The following is a 24322-nucleotide window of genomic DNA, read 5'->3' on the forward strand; positions in this document are numbered from 1 at the left end:
TTTTTATTAATAATAATTCTTACTTTAATTTACAATCATTTTAATTACTCATTATCCAATTCAAACCTTCTGGAAAATTTCTAATTAATAAATTAGTACTCTTAATTAGAACTTGTTGGGAGACGACCTGGGACTCATACTCCCAGTATTTTTAATTCTAAATTTTGTGACAACCCTTTTTAAATTGAGAAGGCAGATCTTAGCTTGTTGAGAACTGTACTTGCAACGTATTTCGTTTATTAATCTCTTAACTAGTCAACTTCTGCCACCATCAATTTTTGGTGCCATTGCCAGGAATTGCAACTGTGTGCCTTATTATTGGTTATTATAAATATTTTATTTTGCTTGTTTATTTGCTTTTATTTTTGCTTTTTAATTTTTTTTAGCTACTATGAGTTCTCACCCCCGTCGCTTTGAGTTTGGTTCTAATGTTGTTGAAAGGAATGGAAGCTATAACAGGAACATGCATCAAGGTCAAAACAATCAAAGATGGAAGGAGCCATGAGGATCTGATTAACCCTTTCGGCAACAACACTTTCCAAGATACCCTGGACAATGACCACTCTACAATGCATGCCAAGACAATAGTTACGGTGGACCTCTTCGTGACAACCAACCTCTACCAGTTTGCTATGGTCAAGAGCCATTCCGAGGTGCATACCAAGATGATGACTATGGTGGACCCCCTTGTAGTTACCAACAAGCCCCACCATATGCTTATGAACCACCTCCCTAACATACCTTTGAACCACCAAACTCACAAGCCCCTTTCTACCATTCACCTCCATATGACCCTAACCTATATCCACCATACCAACCACCCTATGAACTGTATGAACCATACATGGAGCCACCCCAATTCCAACCCAATTACTCCCAAGAACCACCACCTCAATATACACCATGTCCATATCCATCGACCCGAGAATCACAGGAGCGTCTCAAGGAAACAGTGGAAAAATTTCATGCAACCCTTCACCAACTGGAGCAAGCGATCAATCGATTACCTTCCCGACGTTCGGACATTCAAGGAACCCCCATGGCTTCATGTGGAGAATCTACTGAAGAACGCAGCATGAAGGAGAAGCTAGAAGCTCCGGTGGATAGTGCATGACTTTGTATTGGAACAATTAGAGGAAGCCGTAACCGTTGAAGAGGAAGAAGTGGTCGAGGACTTAGGAGATGCAGAACGTCCATGGGAACCTTAAGTTATAGAACCCCCTTCTAAGGAGTTTGACTTTGTTGTTAATGAGGGTGTACAACCTCCAAGGCATATCATGGTTAAAGACTTTGAAAGGGATGACCAAGAGATGGATTCAATCATTGAGAAATTCTTATCTACATTAGAATCCTCTCCCATTGGACTTGACATGGAGATTAAAGAAGAAGAAGCACAACCTCCCATGCCCTTGGTGAACAATGAAGAGGAGATCGAATTGGAAGAAAGCTACCAAGAGGAAGAGCTCAAGGGAATAGAGCTGGAAATCACCTTGCCAAAGTTGTTGGAGACCTCTCCCCCAAAGCCATCACCATCCATCCCTTCATTCAAGTGGGTAAATATCTCATCTCTAAGATTAATTGGCCCACTTGAATATGCTTTGCTTGGGACGGATGGGCAGCTTAGAGCTCTTTATGGCTTTAAGAGTAAGAGGGAGATGGTTAGTGGTAGGAAATGTCATGCAAGGTTCAATATGGTTGCATGCTCCAAATTGAAGTACAAAGGTTGGTACAATTCTCAATTGAATGGATCTAGGAAGCTGTTTGGATGCCTCAGTGAGAATTTAAATTGCTTACCACCCGGTTGGAACAAAGATGGTCAACAAGCAGACGGGTGCAAAAGCAAGGTTTGGGACCCTGGAATTCATTCTGGCAATCAACACTCTTGGGCCCTTGTCACTTGCTTTGACTTGCTTGAAGGCTTTATACGCCTAGTTTGGGATCCCGGAGACCATTGGAATTACAAACATTGGTGGGGATTCCTGGATGAGTTCAAGCACAAGCCACCATAATAAGGAGCTCACCAAACGTCCAACTTAAGGACAACCCACCATGGTATATTCTTTCCTTTTTGTTCTTAGTTTTATTTTATTTTATTTTCATTCATGTTCATTCATAATTTTTGTATAGTCATCTGCATTCTGCATTTTGAATTCTGCATACTGCATAAAAAAAAATTCGCACGCGACACGCAAGCGTCGCTGACGCGTCCGCGTCATGTGTGCATGCAAAGCAAAGAAAAAAAAAAACAGAAAGTCACGCGTGAGCGTGGCTGGAGGCGTGCCTTAGGCACAAACACGCCCACGTGAACATGTCCCTAACGCGTCTGCGTCATTTGAAAAATCAACCTCCCACGCGTATGCGTCACCCACGCGCACGCGTGACCCTGCAAAATCGACGTAAAGCGGTGTATGGCAGAGAGTTATGATGGAGTGGGGCTGGAATGGTGCTAGAAGCACAAACCCTATCACATGTATGCATCACCCACGCGTACGCATCACTTGAAAATAGCGCCAACTACGCGAACACGTGCCTCACGCGTCCGCGTCGCCTGCACCACACAGCTTATCTAGATCAACGCCACTTATCGTATCTTTTCTTTTCTAATCCTAATTTCTTCTATCTTTTCTTCTTTCTTCTTTCTGTCTTACTTCATCTCTTTAACTTCTCATCCTTCTTCACTTTCATCCTATTTTACTTAATTTATTTGCATACTTTCATTCATTACATTTTAATTTTGTGCATATTTTTATTTTCTTCTCTAAATTTATTATTTTTCCATTGGTGTTAAACGTTCTTTTTCAACTGTTGTATCTTTTCTGGTATTATTTTGGTGCTTAGTGACTTGTTTTACACTGTCGGATGATATTTTTTATTTGTCACTGCCAATCTTTTATGATACTTGTATTCCTTTTGCATTGACATGAGTTTATATTGTCTTTCATTACCCATACTCCTCCCCTTTGTTGAAAATTTTGCACCACTGGTATGCCATGTGCTTCTATTGTTTTCTCACTTGCATGTTGTAGCTACCATGTAATTGAGACCCTCATTATTTGGCATTAACCCACCTAGACTTTATTTATTTTCTTATCTTTATTTATGGGTTACTTTTTCTTCTCTTTCCTCTTCTTTCAGGCTGGCCACCGACGAAGGAAAATAGAAGACGTTTACATGGGGAGACAGACAAGTCCATCTGCACATTCTCTGGAAGAAAAGCGTCAGTTGGAGCAACCCGTCCACTCGCACATTTTAGCATGCACCGAGGACAGTGCAATCTTTAAGTGTAGGGAGGTCGATACCAACTTCCAGGGGTTAGTTACCTTCTTTTCAACACCAATGTTTTATTTTCTTTGTTTGTTCATTATTGCATTTGCATGTTTGATTGTATATTTGTTTGATTTTGTGCATATTTTACCACCACTTGGTTAAAGTGATATTTTCTTTTTTTCAGGAAACTTTTTATAGCATTTCATTAATTTGAATTAAACTTTTTGAAAAACTTGTTTGAAGAAATTTTATTATGGAACATGGTTTAGAGCTCGAACACACAAAACCAGTGAGATTTTGAGCCTAATTGATTGGTTGCATTTTATCAACCAATATTTTATTTTTGGTGTGTGTTTTTCTCTCTAAAATTGTGATCTTTGTCTTGCTTAATTCTATATTTCCATGGTTTGATGTATACATGCACTTATATGATTTAGGCCTTTGTTTCACTGAGCTTACATACCCATATGGCCTTACCTTTCATTATCCCTTGAAAACCAATTTTGAGCCTATTATACCCCTTTGTTCTTTACTTTAGCTCATCACTAACTCTAAGCGAAAAACAATAATGTCCTTCATTTGAATCCTTGGTTAGCTTAGACTAGTGAGAGTACTCATGAATTAAGTGTGGGGAAATTGGGTTTGGAAACGTTTGGTTTTGGAAATTAAGTATGTTAAACTTCTTTATGAAAATGTGAAAGAAAAGTTTAGGACATGTTCATGCATTCAATAATTTAATCATATGCATTGAGAAAAATAAATAAATAAATATATACATAAAAGAAGTGAGAAAAAAAAAGAAAAGAAAAAAGAGCAAATAAGTAAAAGGGGACAAAATGCCCCAAAGTAAATGGTGAAAGCAATGCATATGTACTGTACTCAAATCAGGATGCATGAATATGTGGAAAACATGGCTAATGGATAGTTAGATGTAGATTTATGATTACATGGATTGTCTAAAGTTAGGTGGAAAGTTTAAGTTAATTAAGGATTCAGATTTTAGTCCACCTGGCCAAATACAATCCTACCTTGACCCTAACCCAATTACAACCCTTAAAAGACCTCTTGATATGTGTATCTGTGTATTAAATTTATGTTGATTGTTAGATGAAGAGCAAGCCTTAGAAAGCAAGGTTAGTAGAGAATTGAGAGAGTCGAACCTTAAACACTTGAGTGATTAGATTGTATACACTTCCGGTGAGGGTTCGATGCTCGATTCTTTGTTCCCGGCTTTCATAAGCTATTTTCTTCTGCAAGTTTATTTGTACTTCATTTTTATGATTTAAATTAGTGGAATCCAGTTCATATCTGTTCTTAGAAGATTTGTTTACTTTTAACCAAGTAGGTAGAAATATTTTGCATGTAGTTGCATTCACATATATAGGTTGCATTTCATACATTCTACCATTCCTCTTCACTCTCTTATAGCTTCTCTTGAGCTTAGCATGAGGACATGCTAATGTTTAAGTGTGGGGAGATTGATAAACTACTATTTTATGGTTTATCTTGTGCTCAATTGAGTGGTTTTTATCAACTCTTCACTCATTTATTCATACTAATTGCATGGTTTTACTTTTTCCTTCCGGATTTTGTGCTATGATTGAAAGCATGCTTCTTTGGGCTTTAAATTTGCTATGTTTAATCCTCTCTTATTACCATTCGATGCCATGATATGTGTGTTAAGTGATTTCAGAGTTTACAGGGCAGGAATGGCTCAGAGGATGGAAAGGAAGCATGCAAAAATGGAAGGAACACAAGAAGTTGAAGAAATTGCTAAGCTGTCCAACCTAACCCTCTCGCACTCAAATGGTCATAACTTGAGCTACAAAGGTCCAAATGATGCGGTTTTAGTTGTGTTGGAAAGCTAACATCCGGAGCTTCGAAATGATATATAATTTACCATAGTATTAGTACATATAGGTGATGCGCACGTGTGATTCATGCGGACACATTGCAGTGACAAAAAACCAGCGTGGCAGATTTCGCAACCAGCAATTTCTGGGCTATTTTTGGCCCAGTTTTTGGCCCAAAAAGCACAGATTAGAGGCTATAAAGTGGGAGAATCCATTCATCAATAGAAATAACTCCATAATTCACAATATTTTAGGTTTAGATGTAGTTTCTAGAGAGAGAGGCTCTCTCCTCTCTCTTAGGATTTAGGATTTAGGATTTCTATTATGATTAGGCTACTTCTCTTCATTCCAGGTTAAATGTTCCTTTAATTTATTTTCTACTTTTATTTATTCTATTACTTTAATTGTTATTTATCTTTTCAATTTGGCTTATGAACTTCATGTTAGAGTTGATTTCTTTATTTAATATAATTTTAGGTATTTCAGATCTAAGATTTCTTTCTTTTATTTATGTTACTGCTGCTTCCAATCTGAAGGCATTTTTATTCGAGTAGATCTTCTCTCTTTTTGCTTTGGTTAAGTAATTGGTAACACTTGAGTTATCAAACTCAGCAGTTGATTGGAAATTAGGATTGCTGATTGATTTGGATCCCTCTAAAGCTAGTCTTTCCATAGGAGTTGACTAGGACCGAGGAATCAAGTTAATTAGTCCACTTGACCTACCTTTGTTTAGTAAGGGTTAACTAAGTGAAAACAACAACCGCTTTACATTACACTTGAGAAGATTCCAACAAGGATAGAACTTCCGATTAATCAATTCCCTAGTCAAGGCTTTTTTTTATTAATAATAATTCTTACTTTATCTTTCCTGCAACTCGTTGGGAGACGACCTGGGACTCATACTCCCAGTATTTTTAATTCTAAATTTTGTGACAACCCTTTTTAAATTGAGAAGGCGGATCTTAGCTGGTTGAGAACTGTACTTGCAACGCATTTTGTTTATTAATTTCATAACTGGTCAGCTTCCGCCACCATCAATTTTTGGCGCCGTTGCCGGGGAGTTGCAATAGTGTGCTAGATTATTAATTAGTGTACATATTTTATTTTATTTGCATATTTTATCTTTATTTTGTTACCATGAGCTATATGTCTTTCTCATTGAATGACGCGTTCATTGCCTGATCCAAGCTTAGCCACTTTTGATCCGGAAATTGAAAGAACTCTTTCACGTATTAGGCGAGCTCGACGTCGGTTAGCTTCTGAGGGTGGTGAAGTGATTGTTATTGATTCACCAGTCTCATCTGAGGGCGAATCTGAACCGCCATCTGAGAGCGAGACAAGCTCATTTACTACTGATTCAGTTGATTCACGTGCAGGTAACATGGCAGTACCTACGAGGATTACTCTCCAGGAAGCTGGAGCCCCAGATTTTACACTGCAGCCATATCAAGTGCGTCATCCAAATCTGGCTGCAGATTTTGAACTGAAGACTGCACTAATCAATTTGATGCCCAAATTTCATGGCTTACCTGCTTAAGAGCCTATCAAGCACCTTAGGGATTTCCAGACAGCCTGTTCTACTGTTAGGCGTCATGGTGCAGATGAAACCTCCATTCTGTTAACCGCTTTCCCGTTTTCTCTTGAGGGAAAAGCGAGAGAATGGTACTACACCCAACCTGAATCGACTGTTACTAACTGGGATACGCTTAGAAGAGAAATTTTGGAACAATACTTTCCAGCTGAAGTTACTGATAGATTGAGGAAAGAGATTTCAATGATTTCTCAGGGCGAATCTGAGACTCTCTATGAATACTGGGAGCGCTTCAACAATCTACTGGATGCATGCCCCCATCACATAATTGATAGACTGGTATTGATCAGCTACTTCACTCAAGGCATGAACCCCCAGGATAAGACTACACTGGATGGTGCTAGTAATGGTTCTCTGAAAAAGTACAGGACCGCAGATGAAGCATGGCAATTGATCAGCGACTTAGCTGAGTCAACTAGAAATCACAGAGGTGTAGCCACTCAAAAGCTGTTGCAGAGATCTCCTCTAGCGTTGAAACTACTGGTCTTACACAGAGTATATGTGAAATGACCAACCTACTGAAACAGATGCAGCTAAACCAACAACAAACACATAAAGCTCAGCCTTCCCTACCACAGCAAAGCCAACAGTTGGTTGCTGATTATAGTCATTATACTGATGAATATCCGCAGCTCCAACAGGAAGACAACACTGTGGCAGCCACTCATAACTTCTATGACCGCCCAAATCAAGGATACAATTAACAAGGTGGCAACTACAACCAAGATGGAAACTATAACCAAGGATGGCAAGACAACTCCAACCAAGGTTGGAGGGACAACTATAACAGAGGAGGTAGAGATAACAATGGAAACCAGAGGTGGAATAACAATAATAACAACAGACAGCAGAATCAGAACCAACCTTACAGAGCACCTCACCTAAGACAGCCCCAAGGACCCCAGCAAAACCAACAGCAGGTTCCTCAGATCACTTACTCCAATTCCTCATCAAAGGACGAGATGCTCCGTTCTCTTGCACAAGGGCAACAAGACATGCAGACGTAGCTGAACTCTACTTTAAACGATATGACTGCCATTTTACAAGCTCTCATATCCCGGTTAGATTCATCGCCAAATTCCACCAATCAACCTTCAAGCTCCAGTGGGATCCCTTCTCAACCCCTACCTAATCCAAAGGGTGGCATCAATGCCATCACTTTAAGGTCCGGAACCACATTACAAGAGAGGAATTATGAGGAGCCAAGCTCACCAGAACACGTCCCAGCTGAGGATGTAGTGGAAGTGGAAGATGCTGAAGAAGAAGAGGATGTGCAAAATATAGTTGAAGAAGAAGCAGCTCAACCACATAATGAAACATCAAAGGATGCAGAAGCTGCAAGTAATACCACCCCTATCCCATTTTCACACCTTGCAAAGAAATCCAGAAAGCAGATGGAACTTGATCCCAAAATGGTAGAAATATTCAAAAAGGTCGAGGTAACTGTTCCCCTTTTTGATGTTATTTAACAAGTACCTAAATATGAAAAGTTTCTAAAGGATTTGTGCATACATAAAGATAAAATTAATGAATTAGAAACTATTCCTTTAGGTAGTTCTATATCTGCTTTAATGGGGGTATACCTGAAAAATGTAGTGATCCAGGTCCATGTATGGTTAACTGTACCATTGGAGGTGTAATATTTTCTAACTGCATGTGTGACTTAGGAGCGTGTGTTAGTATAATGCCTTTGTCTATATATGATACTTTGAGGCTCCCTCCCTTAAAAAGGTCGGCTGCTCGTTTTGTGTTAGCAGATAAAAGCATTATTACAGTAGTTGGAATTGCTGAAGATGTATTAGTGAGCATTAAGGGGCTCACATTTCCCATTGACTTCTATATCCTGGAAATGCCCCCTAATGACTCAGGAAGACCATCATCAATCCTGCTTGGAAGACCATTCCTGAAAACTTCAAAGTTCAAGCTGGATGCATTCTCAAGAACTTACTCATTTGAGATAGATGGCAGAACAGTGAGTTTCAGTTTAAATGAAGCTATGAAGCACCCTCCAGAAGATCATTCTATCTTCCAATGTGACATTATTGATGAAACTGTAGCTGAATTTCACCAAGAAGAAATGGAAGAGAAGCACATGGAGTAAGGTCCAAGTGTGGGGACATCCTCTGAACATAATGAAGACCCTTTACCATTATCACCAACCCCGATGATCCAGAGCCTAGCTATGAGCAGAAATTAGAATTAAAGCCCTCCATCCACACCTCAAGTATGCTTACCTTGAGGACAAGCAGAAGTTTCCAGTTATCATTGCAAAGGAACTCACCTCTCAACAAGAAGAGCAACTGCTTAATGTGCTAAGAAAACATAAGAAAGCAATTGGATGGAGCTTGGCGGATATAGTAGGCATCAGCCCCCAAATTTGTGAGCATAGAATATTCTTAGAAGAGGGAGCAAAGCCTGTCTGTCAGCCTCAAAGAAGATTGAATCCCACCATCTTAGAAGTTGTTAAGAAGGAAGTGACCAGGCTACTTGAAGCAGATATCATTTACCCCATATCAGACAGTGAATGGGTCAGCCCAGTACAAGTAGTGCCCAAGATGTCTGGAGTCACAACAATAAAGAATGAGCATAGAGAGCTCCTGACAAATAGAGTGCAGAATTCATGGAGAGTTTGCATTGACTATAGGCGTCTCAACCAAGCCACTCGCAAGGATCATTACCCCTTGCCATTCATTGATCAAATGCTTGATCGCCTATCAGGTAAATCTCATTATTGTTTTTTAGATGATTATACAGGATACTTTCAAATTCATATAGCTCCTGAAGATCAGGAGAAGACCACTTTTACATGTCCCTTTGGAACATATGCTTATAAAAGAATGCCTTTTGGCTTGTGTAATGCACCTGCTACTTTCCAAAGATGTATGATGAGTACCTTTTTAGATCTTATTGAGAACTGTATGAAAGTTTTTATGGATGATTTTAGCATATATGGTGATTCATTTAGCCTTTGCTTGGATAGTTTATCTAAAGTATTAGACAGATGTGTTAGTACAAACCTTGTGTTAAATTTTAAAAAATGTCACTTTATGGTAAAACAAGAAATTGTACTAGGACATGTTGTATCTAATACTGGCATTTCTGTAGATCCAGTAAAGGTGGATGTTATTTCTAGTTTGCCTTACCCCTCCTCCGTGAGGGAAGTCCGTTCGTTCCTTGGCCACACAGGTTTTTACAGGAGATTCATTAAGGACTTCAGTAAGGTAGCATTGCCTTTATCCAGATTGCTGCAGAAAGATATTGAGTTCGAGTTCAGCGAGGATTGTATGCAGGCATTTGATAAGCTGAAGATCGCTCTGACTCAAGCTCTCCAATTGTAAGAGGACCAGACTGGAGCCAACCATTTGAAATTATGTGTGACGCTTCCAACCATTTAGTAGGAGCGGCGCTGGCTCAGCGCGAAGGTAAGAATCCTTTTGTAATCGCTTATGCATCTAAAACTTTAGATGCTGCTCAATCTAATTATACTACTACTACTGAAAAAGATATTCTTTCTATTTTTTTTGCTCTGGATAAATTCTGAGCCTATTTACTTGGTACTAAGGTAGTAGTGTACTTAGACCACGCAGCTCTAAAATATCTATTAGCTAAAAAGGAGTCCAAACCAAGACTAATACGTTGGATACTGCTGCTACAAGAATTTAATTTAGAAATCAAGGATAGAAGTGGTAACCAGAATTTAGTGGCAAACCACTTGAGTCGCCTTCAGCACATTAAGGATGATTCCACTCCTATAAATAATAATTTTCCATTTGATAGCTTACATGCAGTATCTGAAGTAGTTCCTTGGTATGCACCTGTAGCTAATTATCTAGTTAGCCACACTTTTCCTCCAAATTTCACTAAGCATCAAAGAGACAAGCTGAAAAGCGAGTCTAAATATTTTATATGGGATGATCCATATTTGTGGAGGTGTGGTGCTGACTAGGTAATTAAACGGTGTGTGCCTCAATCAGAATTCCAGTCCATTTTAGAGGCCTGCCACTTATCTGAGAGTGGAGAACATGTTGGCTCTCAAGGAACAGCTAGAAAAATTCTAGACTATGGATTCTAGTGGCCTACTCTTTTTAAAGACGCTGCTGAATTTTGTAAATCCTGTTCCCCATGCCAAAGATTTGGTAATATATCCAAGAGGGATGAGATGCCTCAACAGATTATGCTTTTTTGTGAAATTTTTGATGTTTGGGGCATTGACTTCATGGGTCCATTTCTAAATTCTAATGGTTATTTTTATATACTGTTAACTGTAGATTATGTTTCTAAATGGGTGAAAGCAATTCCTACCCATACTGATGATGCTAACACTATTGTTTCTTTTGTTAAAAATCATATTATTTGCCGCTTTGGATCACCACGAGCAATTGTGAGCGATCAAGGCACCCACTTTTGTAACAGGAGACTAACAGGATTACTGAAGAGGCATGGGATAATTCACAAAGTAGCAACAGCTTACCATTCCCAGACCAATGGGCAAGCAGAAGTCTCTAACAGAGAGATAAAGCGTATTCTGGAGAAGATAGTAAAACCTCATAGGAAGGACTAGAGTGCCAGGCTACAAGATGCACTCTAGGCATATAAAACAGCATACAAGACACTCATTGGGATGAGCCCCTTCCGCTTAGTATACAGAAAGGCTTGCCACCTTCCAGTGGAGGTAGAACATAAGGCTTTCTGGGTTGTGAGGGAGTGCAACATGAATCTTGAGAAAGCTGGTGCTGAAAGGAAGCTGCAACTAGCAGAACTGGAGAATCTTTGCCTAGAAGCATATGACAACTCCAGGAGATACAAAGAAAAGATGAAGGCTGTCCATGACAAGCACATAAAAAGGAGAGCATTCAGACCAGGGGAGTTAGTTCTTCTTTATAACTCCAGACTAAGGCTTATGCCAGGCAAACTGAGATCAAGATGGGAAGGTCCATACAGAGTAGAAAAGGCAGAGGCATACGGAGTTTTCCACCTACGTCATCCTTCTAGCTCCAAATTCTTAAAGGTCAATGGACATCGCCTGAAGCTTTATCACGATGTGAAGATGAAGAATAACAAAGAACTAGAGGTTTTCCTCTTGGAAGACCCACCAATAGAAGCAGAATGAGCCTAACGAGCGTCCAACTTAAGGACGTAAAAGTAAAGTGCTAGGTGGGAGACAACCCACCATGGTATGATCGTTCCGTTTCAGTAGATTTAATTCACTTTATTTCTCTCTTCATGGTGTTAATGACTCTTCTTATAATTACTGCATATAGTCTGCATTCACGTTTGCATTAGCATTCTGCATTTCAAAAAAAAAATGCACGCGACGCAGCAGCGTCGCTGACGCGTCCGCGTCACAAGTGCATTAGGAAGAAAAGAAAAGTAAACAAAAAGTCACGCGAAAGCGTGGCTGGAGGCGCGCCTTAGGCACAACCATGCCCACGCGACCGCGTCAATGACGCGTCCGCGTCAATGACGCGTCCGCGTCATTCTTCAAAAGAGCCTCCCACGCATCCGCATCACCCACGCGAACGCGTGCCCCAAAAATTTGACGTAAAAGAGGTGTATGGCAACAAGTTATGATGGAGTTGGGCTGGAATGATGCTGGAAGCACCAGCCCTAACACGCAACCGCGTGCCCCACGCGGCCGCATCGTTTTCAAAATATGGCCATTCACGCGATCGCGTCAACCACGTGAACGCGTCACCCAAAATTTTGGCAAATTGAGTTTGAAACAGAGAGTTGCGCGAACGCATGGCTGCCCTCGCACCATTCACATAAATCAAGTCACGCGAGTGCGTGACCCACGCGTCCGCGTCACTTGACAGATATCACACACCACGCGATCGCGTGACTCACGCGTCCGCGTCAGATGCGGCGCACAACTTATCCAGATCATCCAAATATCATATCTTTTCTTCCCCAAATTCTTATTTTTCTTTTCCCTTATTATTTCTTTCTTCTTCCTTCTTCCTTCCTTATTCTTTCTCACTTTTTACCTTCTTCTTCCTTATTTTCCTCATCCATTATCAAGGTTCTTTTCTTTCTTTCTTTACTTTTTACTTTTTCTTTATTATTTTTATTTATGTTTTCTTTTTTTCTTTCACTTTTATTATCTATATTTTCTTTTCTTTCTTTTTTTTTATTCCTTTAATTGGTGTTAGAAAATTACTTTGGGTCATTAGTGTCTATATTTTGCTTGTGGATTATTAAAATTTTTTTTGACAATTATATATTACCTTTCATAGGGTTGCTTGCATGTTCAAGTTCATACTTTCAACATCATATTTACCATGCATGCTAAGAGTTTGTGAAAAAGTCCGTATGGCATTGTGCATATTTAAAATATTCGATTCTTCTACTCTAATGCCTATTTTTCACAAAACTCCTTTTATATTTTATTCATTAAATATAATTGTCAATACAAACAGATTATTAGTTTGAAAGGCTTGGTAATCTAACTTGGACATTGAATGCTTGATCTATGCTACTCATGCCTTTGCCAGCATGCCAATAAACATCTTGCATTTAATTGCCATCATATGCACTTGCTATATTACCTTTGATAAACTTTTCACATGTAGTCTAGACCATGTGTTAACGACATCCTTCTTTACTGTGCATTGATTATCACCCATAATGTTCGCTCCCTTGCTCGAACCCTTAGCTTTACATGTACTTACCTCTTTCCTTTTTCAGAATGGCCACTAAGAAAGGCAAAGAGAAAGCTACTCCCAAACAACCAGCAAGGAGAGGAACAAAAAGAACATTAATGGAAGAACCATCTTCAACAGCGGTGAAACCCTCAACAAAACGAATCAAGAGGATCATCAAGGTCGATGAAAAAGGGAAAGCCTTCACAGCAAAGGACACTACGCGGTTCACTAATCGCTACTGTGAGCAGATGTTCCCCATCCTGGCAGCAAGGAACTATAACAATGAGCACCTTCTCATCCTCCCAACCCGCATTGCTAAAATTGTTGAGCCCCGCATTGAGCAAAGACAATGGGGATTCCTACAGAGACAGCCACGGCAGGTTAATCTTTCATGGGTAGTAGAGTTCTACTCAAACTTTCACATGCCAACCATGCAGTCTGTCTATGTCCGTCATAAGCAAGTCCCCATAACTGAAGAGGCCATTCAACAAGCCTTAGATCTTTCCCCTGCTCCAGAAGGATTGGACGCATTCCAACAAGCCTCACTCAAGCGCCAGACATACCAATTTGACTGGGACGACATTCTCAGAGTTATCGCACAACCTGGCAGCCTATGGATCTACGGATACCATCGTTCCCGACCTAAGGGCATATTGGCTTCAGCACTTACTTTGGAAGCTCGAGTATGGGCACAAATCATGTCCTATTACGTCTTTCTGAGCATTCATGAGTCCTCCTTCACTGCAGACATGGCTGTTTTACTCTGGTGTATCCTTACAGATCAGCACCTCAATTTACCAAGACACATTCAGCATGCTATGGGACACGTACAAATTGCGGGCAACTTACCTTTCCCCGTTTTAGTTTCAGATCTAGTCTCAGCAGCCGGAGTTTCTTATAGAGTTGGGGATACCAAGGCCATGATCCCACGAGATGATCAATACGTCCCTAACGAAAAGTATATCAGACCTCCAGCAGCCACTATCAACCGAAGCATAGAACCAACAGAAGACATTCCTCCTTCAACACCACAAGCACCTTCAACAAATCAACTGCTCAACCAGATACTTGAGAGGCTAGACCGGCTTGACCGAAAAGGAAAGCTGAGAGAGCGCCGTAACAAATGCAGATTTACATACCTCAAGGAGATGATTGTTGGAAGCCAACCATCTAGAGAAGACCCAGACACCCCGGACTCCACTTCATTTACCAGCACAGGGAGCCACGACGGTTCCGATGGTGGAGATACTGCTACCAGCCCCCCTTTATTCCTGACAGATGGCACCGAGGACGGTGCAAAGCTTTAAGTGTGGGGAGGTCGGTCAGTACCTGACTTCCGGAGGTAATTTCTTTTCCTTAAAACACAATAAAATAGGATATTTAGTTAATTTTTCTTTTTTTTAGAATAAAATAGATTGCATAGTAATAGGTTAATTGCATGCATGTTCTACTTGATTGAAAAATAATAAGTTTCTTTTTAAGACCCTATTTTTGAAAAATTTCACTAATTTAAAATAAATCTTTTGTGTTAAACTTGTTAGAAGTTGTAATTGGAACATAGTTTAAAAAGCTAAGAACACACAACCCGTGAGATTTTGAGCCTAATTACATGGTTACATTATTTAACCATAAATATTTTATTCCTGTGTGTTTACTTCTCTATGATTATGATCTTTATTGTGTTTCATCCTATATGTCCAATGTTTAATGTATTTATATGCATGCATATGATTGAGGCCATTATTCGTTTAAGCTCACTTATCCCAAATAAGTCTACCCTTTAAATTACCTTTGTTAGCCACTTTGAGCCTTTTAAATCCATTTGTTCTATATTTTACCACATTACTAGCCTTAAGCAGAAAAACAATTAAATATCCCAATTGAATCTTTAGTTAGCTTAAGATAGAAATTGTGTGTTAATTAAGTATGGGAAAATTGTGGGAACATGGGTTAATAAGGGAATATGTCATGATAAAATAATAGGAATTTGGGTACCTACTCATGTGAAACTAGAAAAATTAAAAAATCCATGTGCATTGATAAGCTATGTTTATTTTCCGAGTTAAAAAAAAATTCAAAAATATTCAATAGATAAGTAATTAAATAAGCGGACAAAATTACCCCAATTCTAAGTTAAGTAAAGCCCCAATGCATATGTGATACAAGTTAAGATAAAAGGTTAACACATGAGTATGTAATGCAAAAGTGAAAATTATGGGAAGCTAGGCATGAATTAGAATTACATAGAGTATATGTATGTTAGGTGAAAGCTCAGGTTGGTCAAAGATTCATATTTTAGCTCACTTAGCCATATATATACCCTCACCCTTACCTTAGCCCCATTACAACCTTGAAAAGACCTCATGATGTTGCATTGGTACATTAAATATTGTTGATTGGTTAGGTGAAAAATAAAATTTAGAAAGCATGATTAGAGAAGAGTAGAGTGATTACCCTATACACTTGAGAGACTAGAGTGCACATACACCATCAGTGAGGGTTCAGTGCTTGATTCTATGTTCCCTGCTTTCATGAGCTGTCTTCTTATAATGTTACCTATTTTTACTATATAATTTGAATTAGTGAAATCTAATTTATATTTGTCTTGAAGAGCTTGTTTCCTTTTAACCAAGTAGACAAGAATCATATAGTTGCATTCATATATATATGTTGCATTGTATAGCATGAGTTTTACATTTCCCTATTCATTTATTTTATCTCCTTAAGCTAAGCATGAGGACATGCTAATGTTTAAGTATGGGGAGGTTGATAAAACATTATTTTATGATTTATATTGTGTTTAATTGAGTGGTTTTATCAAGTCTTTACCCACTTATTCATATGATTAGCATGATATTACAATTCCTTCCCAAAATTACTCCATGGTTGAAAACTTGCTTCCTAGAGAACTTTTAACTATGTATTTTAATTCTCCTTTATCCCATTCGATGTCGTGATCTGTGTGTTAAGTGTTTCAGGCTTCATAGGGCAGGAATGGCTTAGAAAATAGAGAGGAAGCTTGCAAAAATGGAAGGAACACAAGAAACTAAGGAGATGACCAGCGAACACTGACGTGAGCGCATGGCTCACGCGAGCGCGCGAAATGAAGAAATCGCAACGACGCGAACGCGTGCCTGACGCAAACGAGTGGATTGGAGTCTGCACGAATAACGCGAACGCGTGAACAACGCAAACGCGTGACAAGAAAAATCGCTGAATGACGCGAACGCGTGGACGACGTGTACGCATGACCTGTGCGATCTGCAAAAATTACAGAATACGCTGGAGACGATTTCGGGCCGTGTTTTAACCCAGTTTTTGGCCCGGAAACACAGACTAAACCTAGGGAACATGCAGAGACTCAACACGCATCCACGCACATTCAGATACATTGAGATTAGGATTACTTTAGTTTTAGATCTGAATCTAGATTAGCTTTACATTAGTAGTTTATGCATTTGCTTTGGATTTTCGGATGCTGAAGAATCATTACCTCTGTGAAGACATCACTTTAGTTCGTTTCCTTATTCCTTTACTCTTTTCAATTGATCATTGACCCTATTCAAATAAGTATGTTACATTTTGAATTTATTAATATACAGAGTTATTTTTATTTTTAATTAACTTTAAGTCTCTATTTTATTTCATTTAATTATGTCTTCTTATATTTTTATGAGTGTTAATTCCATGTCAATGGAGTAGAAATTCTACTTGACATGGGGTTGATTAAGAGGAGACACTTGAGTTGGAATGTTCAAGTGCTTAGTTAAATTGAACATTGTTGGCTAATTCTGCATCTACTAACGCTAGACCTTCCCAAGGGAAAGGACTAGGACCTGTGGGTAAGAATCAGTTCAATCACTTGACTTTCCTTTACTCAGTAAGGGTTAGCTAAGTGAAAACAATAACTGCTTTACATTACACTTAAGAAGATTCCAACAAGGATAAAACTTCCGATTAATCAATTCCCCAGTCAAGGCTTTTTTTATTAATAATAATTCTTACTTTAATTCACAATCATTTTAATTACTCATTATCCAATTCAAACCTTTTGGAAAATTGCTAATTAATAAAATAGCTCTCTTTCCTGCAACTCGTTGGGAGACGACCTGGGAATCATACTCCCAGTATTTTTAATTCTAAATTTTGTGACAACCCTCTTTAAATTGAGAAGGCGGATCTTAGCTGGTTGAGAACTGTACTTGCAACGCATTTCGTTTATTAATTTCTTAACTGGTCAACTTCCGCCACCATCACGCACGCACACTCCTTAATTCCTCTTCTGCCCGGAACGCTCGCATAGAGTGTGCGCTCACACACCTTCCCTTTTCCACCTTATGTGCGTACACACACGTACCTGTGCGTACGCACGCCCCTGTTTCCTCACCACTATACTTCTCTTCTTCTCTTCTCTCTACTTCTTCTCTTCTTTTCTCTTCCACTCCCCTCTGCAAATCGCTGGGGTGATTTCTGGGCCTCCAGAGCCCAGTTTTTGGACCTTTTGAAGCTGATTCTTCCTATATCAAACAAGGTCTCACTCCATGTGAAAGGGGGGGGGGAGAAATTAGGGTTAGTTTAGCATTATGTAGGTTGTTTTCTAGAGAGAGAAGCTCCCCCTTCTCTCTAGAATTAGGGTTTCTTAGTTTAATTTCTTGTAATTTCTATGTTTAATTCTTGTTTTCATCTAGTTTCTTCTACCTTTCTTTATTCTATTGTCTTAATTTCCTTAGTTTACCTTGTTAATTTCTTACTTTGGTTATTTTTATGTTTATGAGCACTATTGTTATTTTAATTTACAATTAATGTAATTTATGTTTCATGCCCTTTTATTGTTTAATTGAGTTGCTATATTTACTTTCCTTGCTTGGTAGTTGTAGCATTTATTATTTCTAGTTATTTTACCATGCTTTTTTTTCATATCCACCAAGTGTTTGACAAAATTTTTGGTTGGGTTTTTGCTTAGTTTTTCCCATTCTTGGTTGGAAAATTGGATGATTAGGTGAAATTGAGTTGTGGATGTCCATTCCGCATTGTGTGAGAATTTTTAATTGGTTTGGTTTTCCTTGACTCTAAGTGATCCACTAGTGTTGACTGGGACTTAGGGATTGGAATCAATTATGCCCTTTTGACTTATCCTCGATGTAGGGTTGACTAATTGGGATTAATTCACACACAATTACCATGTTTGTGGTCCACAACTAGGATAGGAATCCTTAATTACCCACTTCTTGCCAAGAGTCCTTTTTATCATTTAATTTCCCTTTTCTTGCTTTAATTGCTTTGACTTTTATTGCTTTGACTTTTAATTCCTTGCATGATCATTTACTTTCTTACCATTTACATTACTTGCTCTTTCTAGCATTTCCAACCCTAAAATCCCTCATCGCTAATGATATGACATTTCATTGCAACTCCTAGGAAAGACGACCCGGGAGTTTAAATACTCTCGGTTAATATATTTGTTTTGAATTGTGACATCTTTAGGATTTAAACTTTGATTGTGAGAGTTTATTGTTGATTTGGACTATACTATTAACGAAGTGATTCCTATTTTGATCAATTCTAGATCAACGATAAATTCTCACTCATCAATACCCCCTGGTGGTAAGTTGCATGTAATACAATACGCTAATGCGTTGAATGTGTTGTACTTTGTGAATTTTTGTTGAAGTGGTTTATTCGATGTGTTCGCAAAGCCATTGGTGGCTGTATGCATTTGAGGTAGCTAGGAAAAGGGTGTTGGTAATCGATAGTCTGCATGCTGAGGCACCCGATGATCGACGGAGTAAACTCGATGCATATGCGGTAAGATAAGACATTCCCTATACCCCGTGAACGTTGCTAATATATAAACCAATAACATATTAACACAATAGAACTCTGGCTATTTTACAGGGGCGACTAATTGAAGACATGGCTAAAGTGGCCATCTCCACATACCAGCGTAGTACAAATGGCCCAAGTTGTGCATATGCCAAAGTGCCCAAGCAACCAAACGGGTAAGTTGACCCGAAAAACACACCTAACATTGTATCCATATCGCATTTGCTGTAACATGTGTATCATCCTGATAGCACCAATCTTACTTATTTATGTAGTTGAGATTGTGGCATCTATGACATTAAATTCATAGAAACATAGACTGAAGATTGCAACATGAATTAATGGGATGATGTAAGTTTACCGGTCCTTCTGGTTTTAATTTGTTATTTGCGATACATGTTATCGTGACACTTCTAACATCACGCTCAATATGAAAACACCATACAAAGATATGCTTAGGTCAATGAGATTGGAGCTAATGGTGGACATTGTCATAGGCGCACAAAATGCCTCAATTGATCAGGTGCGAACTTTGTTAGAAGAAAAGGCTGAACCTGTATGCCGCAACCATCCAAGAAACAAGTAAAATGAGGTTAGATCGCCATTCACAGCACCAAGCACAAGAACATTAATGCAACAGGTCAAATGATTACTTGTGAGAAAGACCATGAAAGGGAAAAAGAAATAGATGTACTTAATTCTAATACCACAAATACCTTTTTGACACTGTTTATTTGTTTTTGAGAGGGAGTTTTATTAAAGACACAGGGCAAAGTTTCCTAGCGAGTAACATTTATATGGTTTGTTAGTTTTCGAACTTCTCTGATTCTGTTACATGATTTTAGCAATGCGTAAAAGCTAATAGAAAAAAATCACCCATTTAAAGATAAGAGTATTCATCCGCAGACATACTGACTCAAGCATCTACTATTTTCCAAAATGGAAACTAGTTAAGCCGACACCAAGCCAACAACTATCAAGGTAAGAAATTAAAATAGCCATCCACACAACCAGTAAATCGAACATCCAATATAACTTAGTTGTAACTAATTTAAAACATTACTCGCACGAGTAATACAATAACCATTTGGATACTAATGGAAATAAACATCTGCATACCTATTGAATCGAACATCCAGCATATATTACTTGTAAAAACTTATACACACTACATCAAGAGTATTACAAATAACCATCCGCATACCTAGTGAAATGAACATTTAGGGTATCATAGATGGTAACTAGTTAAACCAAAAGCAATCAAACAACTATCAAGGTAACATTAGGATAATCATCTGCACACCTACTGAGTTAAATATCCAGCCATCTCCAGCCATTGTTAACTGTGTACGAGTAAAACAAGTCAACAAGAATAACCATCTAATTAAGAAACAAAATAACCATCTGCATACCAATTGAAATGAACATCTGACATATGTTACTAGAAACTACGTAATCAAGCCAGCCACATGAGTATAATACTAACCATCCGTATACCTGGTGAACTCAAAATGACATGATTAAGTAGGATTTAGCAACATTTTAATATGCTTCTAATAATATACCCCATATACTCAATGTATGTTGACAAAATATTCTAGCCTAATCACTTATGTATGCATCTAATAACTCTAACAAAACATGAATTCATAAAACATTAGCCTAAATCCAGTCAAACCACATAAAAACAGAAACACACCGACCATGTGCATATAGCAAGAAGACAACAAACAGAATACCAGTTTCATACACATCTAACCGTCAAAAACTCAGAATACAAAATGACCATCAACATACATATTGAGTCAGAACACCTAATAAAAAGGACCTCTAATATAATATAGCAGATTCCATATCCAACACAGACTAGGTATTGCCAAACGAGTTTAACAGGGACATGAAACAACTAAATCCTTGCGGAACAATCTGCCCATCGGAAGCATCCAACTCTATGTTCCAGAAGATTCTACACGATTATCCTAAAAGAAACAAATACAGTCTAAAATAAGTCACTATCTATATATTTAACTTTGTACTAAAAGTGCATCTTTAAATTGATTAAGATACCTACCAGGCCTGATTTCTTCCGCTTCCTCCTCATGGATTTCTTGATCGACTTCTCCAACTCAGATCCGAGCCTTTTACTTTTTGGACGACCCTTTGTGGTGACCTTTGATGGGCCTTGTATGTCCTCTGTCCCCCACCACGAAGGAACTCTGTGTGGCCATGCTATTAGGGACATTAGCGACAGTCTTGTTCCGCAACTTGGCACTGTAATCAACGAGCTTGGCCCTTGCATCATCCAGAGCAGTATGCAACATGGCTGCTTCATCATCACAATTCACAAATTCCTGTGCAACGTTGTAGAAGTGTGCACACAACCCTCTGAATAAGTTATGGCTCTCATCCGAACGTCTAACGTCTCACGTCGTGGCTACTCTTAATGTAGGTATGCTTGCGCTTTATGTTCTTGCTCCAACGAGTGAGAACATAGCAAGAAGGAACTCTATTCACTTTGTAAGAGGAAAACACTACAAGATAGTGGCAACACAATATATCTGAACTCTCGAACAAGTTGCACTCACATCGAACCTTGTGAGTCGACCGGTCAAAATGGACGTGGTACGTAACATACCGGGTATTCTCATCTGGCTAATTTTTTCTCTTCCACTTTTACCCAGACCGAGTCACCTTATTCATAAATTGCATAGATATTGCAATCACCCTTTTTGCGAAACTCTGTTTGGACATTCCTAAACACGTCGTTGGTATACTCTTATTGAAATTGTCTCTCAATAGCTGAGCCAGTTGCACATGGGATTATTCTTCTCAAGTCTGCAGCATCATCCTCCAGTTCCTTCTGCTCCTTGTTTCCAAGCACATTGTCGAACTCGTGGACGAACTGAACCAAGCTAGTCTTGCTATGTAAGAATCCACCACAGAATGCGTTCATACTCTCACTCCTTTGCGTACTCATCATAGCAACCCAAAATTCACCCTTGAAAAAGATCGGCACCCACATACGTCGGTCTTCAAATAGGTCTACACAAAACAAACCATCCAAAAATAGAAACTCGTATAAAGAACATATTTTAAGAAAAGAATACAAGAACATCACAAACCCTAAGCAATTACGATGCATCATATAAATTTAAAGCAACGAACCTGATAGCCATGTATTGTGATGTAGGTTGAACTCATTTATGAATTCAGTCCAACCATCCTCGAAAGCCTCAACCGACTGAGAGTTCCACACAATGTGGTTCAGCTCAACATTCAACTCTCTGAACCGAGCATAACCTCCAAACTTATGCGGTAACTTTTTCAATATATGCTAGATGCACCATTGACGGCGTGTTTGGGGTACGACCTTCCTAATTGCACCAAACATGGACCTGCACTGGTCTGTGATGATGTCCTACAGTGCAGTACCCATGCACTTCATCCATTGCGTGAAAACCCACTCAAAACTTGGAATCTCTTCATTCCCTAGCAGATCACAGCCTAGCAAAGTAGACTTATCATGGTGGTTCATACTGACGAAATAGGCGAACGGCAATTATGCCTAAACGAACAAAACCACATATAAGAACATCCAACTATTACAAAAAATAACAAAAAAAAGTAAACAACATCAACATAAATAAATATTACCGGTTCGTGTTGTATGTGGTATCAAACGACACCACGTCTCATAATATTCATAAGATGTCCTACACCTTGCATCCACCCAAACTGCACTCCTAAACTTATAATCATCGTCCACATTCATTGCATAAAAGAAGTTCAGATTTATCTTCTTCATTCGCATGAAATAATTCAACATCTCCTTAACATCCGCATAAAATTCCTGAGCCAATTTCAAATGCTCAAACCGCATCCCAACTCTTGGTATTTCGTCTTCACCAAGGCAACTGTGATCTGGTAACTGCGTATCAGTTCAAAACAAACATCATTAGATGAACACGAGGATTAATGGTCGATTCAAACATGCGGTTCACGAGAAAACAACAATAAACTAGAGTCCAAATCTCATCACCAAGATCCGTCTCATCACTTCCAAACTCAGTGACGTACGCAACTTTCATGGCCTACAATCGAACATACACGCACAAACCAAAACAAACAAACTAGTTAGATATCGTACCATGAAATAAATATCAACTAAAAATACCTCCACTCATCAACCAAAAGAAGTCAAACCAAATACAAAATAAAAAACCTCCAGTTGTATTAAAGACTCCAACAATAAACCATCATCCTAAAAATTTTGCCTTTTATGACTCCTACATGTTCCAAAAAAATCAACATATTTTCCTAATTGAAAAAAGAATACCGGGTGTTAGATAAAAAAAATTTAACTTTGTAACAACTTACATAGTAATTCTTATGTCTCTCAATTTCTATAATCCACCCATTCACAAACTGGTAATAAGTCTAAGTAACAATATATCCAAATAAGTCTAATTGTGCAATGCATCCTCATCATTAAAAAATTTAGAAATTAAAACTCTAATTAGTTTTAATTGACGTAAAAAATATATGATATTATTCATTAACACATCTAAAGTCTTCATACATATATTTATACTATCAATTTACTACCATAACAAATTTGGATGCATCAAGAATTAATATCTTGAATCTACTTAAACGGTTGAAATAAAAGAAAATACTCCGCTTGCACTAAGAATGACCATCTCATTTATATTGAAAATAAACATCCGTTACCAATGCATCAACCTTCATTACTTACCTTGTTAGATTGTTCACCCTCCACATCGCAAGGATTGAGAAGGTTGTCAATCGAATACGTGGAATTGTCATCAGTGAACGAAGATGGGACATGATAAACCGGTTCAACTAAATTAGATTCCATTTATGTGGATGCGAGGGGTGATGCACGTATGAAACGGCAGCTGCGAATGTCCCCTATATTTGGACGGATCTGTTGCAGATGAAGAGGCTGTGACGGTGGACGCGGTGTGTTGCGGGGGGCCTGCACCGTTAGCGCGTTGGTGGGCTGCGCGAAGGACAACTTGTACGCGAACGTGGGCCTACTTGGACGTTGGCGTAGAGGTAGGCGGCGTCGGCTGCGGCTTGGCAGCAGTGGCTAGTGTTCTGATTGGCAACAGTCTGGCGAG

General features: G+C 38.8%; 1 long non-coding RNA gene across 1 annotated transcript; it reads right to left on the reverse strand.

The window, feature by feature from the left end:
- LOC110264538 lies at positions 20482-23645 on the reverse strand. The gene is made up of 4 exons (XR_002350717.1): positions 22833-23645; positions 22344-22743; positions 21250-22220; positions 20482-21157 (listed from the first exon to the last, which is right to left on the reverse strand). It is a non-coding gene; the product is annotated as an uncharacterized LOC110264538 (long non-coding RNA).

The sequence above is a fragment of the Arachis ipaensis genome, chromosome B07 (genome assembly GCF_000816755.2).
Source record: "Arachis ipaensis cultivar K30076 chromosome B07, Araip1.1, whole genome shotgun sequence".
In the NCBI taxonomy this organism is placed as follows: Eukaryota; Viridiplantae; Streptophyta; class Magnoliopsida; order Fabales; family Fabaceae; genus Arachis; species Arachis ipaensis.